This window comes from Schistocerca nitens, chromosome 2 (genome assembly GCF_023898315.1).
Source record: "Schistocerca nitens isolate TAMUIC-IGC-003100 chromosome 2, iqSchNite1.1, whole genome shotgun sequence".
In the NCBI taxonomy this organism is placed as follows: Eukaryota; Metazoa; Arthropoda; class Insecta; order Orthoptera; family Acrididae; genus Schistocerca; species Schistocerca nitens.
In genome coordinates this window covers 966,105,272-966,111,271 of record NC_064615.1, presented here as the reverse complement: position 1 = coordinate 966,111,271, position 6,000 = coordinate 966,105,272, and positions in this window count along the sequence as shown.

Genomic DNA, 6,000 nt, shown 5'->3' with positions numbered 1-6,000 from the left:
ATTTCATATCATATGGCTTAAGATCTTTGCCATGGTGAATTTGGATGGTACAAGTTTTATTACACACATAAACAAGTACATGAATGTACACAACGCTCAACACAGTTACAAAATATATGTAAAAATATGTACACCAATCTTCATTTTTTTTTTATATGCGTGTGCATGTATACTGGAAGCATACAGCTGGCACGATTCAAAAAAGAAATTCAGCAATTCTGTAGCTCACAAAAACATACAAACTTTCGCTTTCAAAAAACTGCAAAATGACTTTGTTGTTAATAGTATGGTGCGGCACTACAGGGAGCAATGAATAATGTGAAACAGCCTCTCTTTGTAATCCCTACCTCTCTCACAATTACAATAATATGGGTCTTAATACGTTCTCTCGGGGCTACTAGTTCAGAAAGCTATTCCAAGATCTGCAATGTTTGGAAACTAAGAGAAAGCAGAATTTAAGCTGTGGAGGATGATCAGTAAAAGCATTGACCTCTAAAATCTAGAGTCAGGGTTCAAGATTTGCACAGTTATAACATGGCCAGAAGTTTCACAACACTGAATACTTTGTTGTAACGGAAAACTGATTTTGGAAACACTGATAACTGTTTTTATTTGTTTCACTTTAAAAACTAAACATCCAAACAATAACAATACTTCAGGAATTTGAGCACCTAGTAACCCTGCTGGATGTGCAAATGGAATATACGGACATATCAGTATGTGTAACATCACCCACATTCCAGTGAGTGTGCATACAGTGGGAAAGCCACCGTTACCATAGGCTGGACATGTGAAATTTGATAGCCAACAAATTTAAGGCAACCTGATACTGGAGCGACTCAGCTGATCACTGTGTAATTCCAATACAATACTTCAGTGGAACTGAGTTTTATAATTTCAGCACACATGCACAATGAAACAGCAGTGCTTGTACTCATATCAGAATTAAGCAGTAACTATTACTGCTTGGTTTCATGGGCTAATACGCAATTTTAATCTGTTGTTACAGAAAGATTACATGTGCTGAATAAATATTGGTACTTAAGAGAGAATTACAATAGACTACACTTAATGTTGATTAGAAGTGTGTGTCACAATATCAAGTGTTCCTGATATGGTGTACACATATTCAGTGGGCAATGACCCACGCAGATAACCATTTTTGCCATAAAATGACCTGGTGTACAAGGTCTTAAGACTCAAGTGCCCTTCATGCCATGCTGACTGAACAGTGTTCGCAAACAGCATTCGTGAGCAGCAATACAAAGCACTACTGAGAAAGTAGTTTTACTGGTACCTCCTATATACAAGTTATTGTACATAATACTATTGTACATGGTAATTGTAGAATTTTGAGAAGAGTTTCCAATAGAACAACTGAAATATTTCAAAGAATGCAAGTTGTGTGTGGTGCAAATTTTTTAATAGTTTGCATGTGTAGTTCACTACTGCAGAGGTTTGGGTAATTGTGTATCCAATCAAAGTAATTATAGTGATATCACAAAGACTTCTGTTCTCACTTTGAAGGGTTCTTTATATATTATGCTCTTCTCGATTTAGTTAAATCAGGCAAATGGCAAAATTGTCTTTTTAAAAAAAAAAAAAAAAAAAAAAAAAACAACTGGCTAGATAGTAGCCACCTGCAGTCAACAACAGCTAACAACCACTACCGACAATTTATTGGTTGTAAATACCCGGAAGAAAATGCAACATACTTCTGTGACACTTTTTTAAAGTAACTAGGAGGACTGTGTTGACTCTAATAACACACAGCCATTCCCACACAATAAATCTAATCTCTAACTATGAATTATGAGCAGCACTACAAATCCCCACCCCAGTAGCATGGTGAGCGAAGAAGGTGGGCAAGTCAATGCCCACAGTGGAGTCCAGATTGGTGGTGTTCACCAAAGAGTACATGATTTGTCTGATGCCTGCTGACATAGCAGTGTGTGCAGGCAGCCAGGTACCAGTGCATGCAGCCAAACAGGTTCACTAGGAAGGTGAGTAAATCATGTTTTGTGCCAGTACCATGCACCGATATGCTGTCTTCATGCAGTAAAAGGCTGTCTCACAGATGACTGACAAACCTGTATTAGACCAACTGAATAGTAACACCATCTCTTGAAACTTCCTGGCAGATTAAAGCTGTGCGCCGGACCGAGACTCGGAACTCGGGACCTTTGCCTCTCGTGGGCAAGTGCTCTACCAACTGAGCTACCCAAGCATGACCCATCCTCACAGATTCGCAGAAGAGCTTCTGTGAAGTCTGGAAGATAGGAGACGAAGTACTGGCAGAATTGAAGCTGTGAGGACGGGTCGTGAGTCGTGCTTGGGTAGCTCAGTTGGTAGAGCACTTGCCCGTGAGAGTCAAAGGTCCCGAGTTCGAGTCTCGGTCCGGCACACAGTTTTAATCTGCCAGGAATTTTCATATCAGCACACACTCCACTGCAGAGTGAAAATCTCATTCTCAACACCATCTCTTATTTGAAGCACAAAGTCGTGGACACTGCAACCTCTACTGGCTCCTCAATGATTATATAATCACTTAACCCTTATGCGGGTGCATTTTTGTAGCGACTCCGCCAAGTTAATTTTTTTGTGTTGTATTAGAATTGTGAACAAATTACAATTTTTAAAGATTTTATTTTTGTGATTTAGGACCAAGGACTATGATATGTACATCTCTCAATTCCCTTTCATGACTTCTTTGCCTTCTTGCATGTTGCCATTATACACAAAAAAATAAAAGCAGTGTTCTATGTTTTTATTTTACTTACCACTATGGAGAAATGAGCTCATGGTCACAATAATACATAGTGTAAAAATGAAGCAAGTCCAAGACTTCACTTGTGACAACTGTAAAGATCTCACAACAAACAAACTCATTGTTTTAGCAGTTTTTATACAGTGCTGGAAAAATTTAATACCTATGAATAAAAAGATATTTTCTTCCATTTCACATAAAGCACTCAACTCATGAAAAACAGAAGGCAGGTTGTACCACAACAGTTTCAGAGGATGTGAAACATTCGAGTCTCTGTTACCAATAAAGTCCAGGTAGAATATTCGAAAAATTTTAGAAAAACAATTCATAAAAAATAGGCCATTTTATGAATCAAAAAATTCAAAACAACAGGGTAAAGCAAACTTAATTCCTTTTAGCAATGCACAGAAGTAAACAACTTATAATTTTCCATTGTTGTACCAAAACACTGAAGTCCTATGATTAACTGTTTTGAGCTAGACCATCTTTCCCCTTAATTAAAAAAAAGTACAGAAAGACTTCCAAGAAACTTGAGATTTTTTGCAAGATGTTTTGTAAAATTGCATAATAAAACAGATTTGATAGGGAAAGAATTAGAAGTAAGTTTACAAGCAGCATTGAGATAAGGGATATTAAGTGGTGGTCTTAAACTGTGTTCCAGTACTATACATTTTGTAGCATCAGGCACATTGACAAGTGAGACATATTTCCACGAACATTGTAAAACCACTAAATTGGTGGTAAGTATGCATCCCAAGGCCCACAAAACAAATATTAATTTTATGTTAAACATACTTTCCATGTCTTGTGGGGAAACTATACTCCTGGAAATTGAAATAAGAACACCGTGAATTCATTGTCCCAGGAAGGGGAAACTTTATTGACACATTCCTGGGGTCAGATACATCACATGATCACACTGACAGAACCACAGGCACATAGACACAGGCAACAGAGCATGCACAATGTCGGCACTAGTACAGTGTATATCCACCTTTCGCAGCAATGCAGGCTGCTATTCTCCCATGGAGACGATCGTAGAGATGCTGGATGTAGTCCTGTGGAACGGCTTGCCATGCCATTTCCACCTGGCGCCTCAGTTGGACCAGCGTTCGTGCTGGACGTGCAGACCGCGTGAGACGACGCTTCATCCAGTCCCAAACATGCTCAATGGGGGACAGATCCGGAGATCTTGCTGGCCAGGGTAGTTGACTTACACCTTCTAGAGCACGTTGGGTGGCACGGGATACATGCGGACGTGCATTGTCCTGTTGGAACAGCAAGTTCCCTTGCCGGTCTAGGAATGGTAGAACGATGGGTTCGATGACGGTTTGGATGTACCGTGCACTATTCAGTGTCCCCTCGACGATCACCAGTGGTGTACGGCCAGTGTAGGAGATCACTCCCCACACCATGATGCCGGGTGTTGGCCCTGTGTGCCTCAGTCGTATGCAGTCCTGATTGTGGCGCTCACCTGCACGGCGCCAAACACGCATACGACCATCATTGGCACCAAGGCAGAAGCGACTCTCATCGCTGAAGACGACACGTCTCCATTCGTCCCTCCATTCACGCCTGTCGCGACACCACTGGAGGCGGGCTGCACGATGTTGGGGCGTGAGCGGAAGACGGCCTAACGGTGTGCGGGACCGTAGCCCAGCTTCATGGAGACGGTTGCGAATGGTCCTCGCCGATACCCCAGGAGCAACAGTGTCCCTAATTTGCTGGGAAGTGGCGGTGCGGTCTCCTACGGCACTGCGTAGGATCCTACGGTCTTGGCGTGCATCCGTGCGTCGCTGCGGTCCGGTCCCAGGTCGACGGGCACGTGCACCTTCCGCCGACCACTGGCGACAACATCGATGTACTGTGGAGACCTCACGCCCCACGTGTGAGCAATTCGGCGGTACGTCCACCCGGCCTCCCGCATGCCCACTATACGCCCTCGCTCAAAGTCCGTCAACTGCACATACGGTTCACGTCCACGCTGTCGCGGCATGCTACCAGTGTTAAAGACTGCCATGGAGCTCCGTATGCCACGGCAAACTGGCTGACACTGACGGCGGCGGTGCACAAATGCTGCGCAGCTAGCGCCATTCGACGGCCAACACCGCGGTTCCTGGTGTGTCCGCTGTGCTGTGCGTGTGATCATTGCTTGTACAGCCCTCTCGCAGTGTCCGGAGCAAGTATGGTGGGTCTGACACACCGGTGTCAATGTGTTCTTTTTTCCATTTCCAGGAGTGTACTTTGGAGGGAAGCATAATTTCTAAGGGGCTTTGAAAGAACATAATTTGGCGGTGTGTATACTACCCACAGCCCTAAAAGCTGTATTTCACAACAAACAGTAACCACAGTAGGTTAGCAGACTACCACTACATGCCTGGAGTGTACAGAAGTAGTACAATGTAATCCCATAAACACAGTTACTGGAATGTGTCTTTCCCACAGCCTGTGAAAAGTTATGGTTAATTCATAAACTGAAGGAACCAGTGCTCAAGTTTCAGTTACCTTTCATCATGCCAAATCCTAGTGTGGAGAAAATTATAGTAACCCTGCAACCCTTGTGTACCAGTAAACAAGTCAGAGATGTGGAATAATGCACCAAGTACAGAATTATTACATTACAGTTTAGAAACCTATTTAACAACACTGGAAATAGACACAGCAATACAGAATTTACTAATAAAAAATGGACACCTACTGATATCTAAAGGCAAAGGAAATTTAACTGTCATTAGATATTCATGTCAACTGTATGTTCCACTGTTTTACTCCTTGTTTCAGCTGCAAAAAATCGAATGCTACACTCTGCTGTCCATTTTCATTACAGGTACGCGGTCTCAAAATAACTCTCGCAAAAAGTATAAATACACCTCAGTTCTAAGTTTTTTCTGTAACAAGACAGTGAGTGTCTTGTGCTAAAAAGTAAATAGCTATACAATTTGTAACAAACAAACAAAAATTGCAACATTCAAATGTGGCAATGTTTTTCAGGCAGCATGTGGGTGTAAAAATTGAAATTTTGTGTAGAGAATATGTACAACACATCAGGGAACATCTGAGATCAAATACTTTAGTATGGTACAATTATTATCTGTATATATATAATCAACATTGAGCTTTAGCTCCGTTTCACCAACAGATTCGTTTACAGACACTTTGTTGTGTTAAATACAGCTCCACCAACACATCTGTATAAATACTTGATGCACCATAAAATTCTTGTGCATCTTTGT